Here is an 865-nt window from a genome sequence, read left to right on the forward strand (position 1 = left end):
TTGAAACAAAACAAAATGATGTAACGACTATTGAAAGAGAATCCCCGTCTATCAGTTCCGCATACTAGGTGAAGTGTGAACGAGGCGAATGAGTTGTGTGTAATTGATCTAACCATCGAGAGCTAATTAATACTAACTATGTCTGAGATACTTACTTATATTACACGAATGGAAGCCACCTCAGACTGTTATAAAAAAAATACATTAGACGTATAGGAAAAAAGGATAGTGTGACACGCGAATTGTGCAAATTTGATGTGAGGGTTCATGAATAACCCCAGTGAACCGAACCCACAACAGAGAAATGAGAAGAAGAGCAAAGAACGAATGAAATAAATTGTATGATAAGTAATGATGAAAACTAAATGAACATGCGAAAATAGATGTAAAGAAAATAGAATGTGGATGGAAAAAAAAGAAAGAGAAAAGAAAAAGTGGCAACTCGAATGTATGCGAACGCCCCCCCACCAGGTGAGTGGCGATACTCTTGGCTTGACGAGCAAACCGCTCACCTGTGAGGGAATGCCTGTAGAAACCCTCGCCTTCGTCATCGTACTTCGTAAATAAAAACCTCGGTAAAGAAACTTTATTACAGAGACAGATAGTCCAACGTGAAACAAAGTATTTAAAATGAAATAGGATAATAGTGCCAAGACGCATCATCGATCATGGCTATACAAATACACATGACATCCCTTCGCAAGATCTAACATCAAAAGCTTATTATTTTGATTTATGCCTATCTACATTAGTAAATCAAAACGTAGAAAGAGGTTTAACGGCTGTCGAAGCCATCCATTACCATAAACTAAAAACACTTCTAAACAAAAAATGGACACTAATATTTTTTTATTATTATTACTAT

The sequence above is a fragment of the Penaeus monodon genome, chromosome 15 (assembly GCF_015228065.2).
Source record: "Penaeus monodon isolate SGIC_2016 chromosome 15, NSTDA_Pmon_1, whole genome shotgun sequence".
In the NCBI taxonomy this organism is placed as follows: domain Eukaryota; kingdom Metazoa; phylum Arthropoda; class Malacostraca; order Decapoda; family Penaeidae; genus Penaeus; species Penaeus monodon.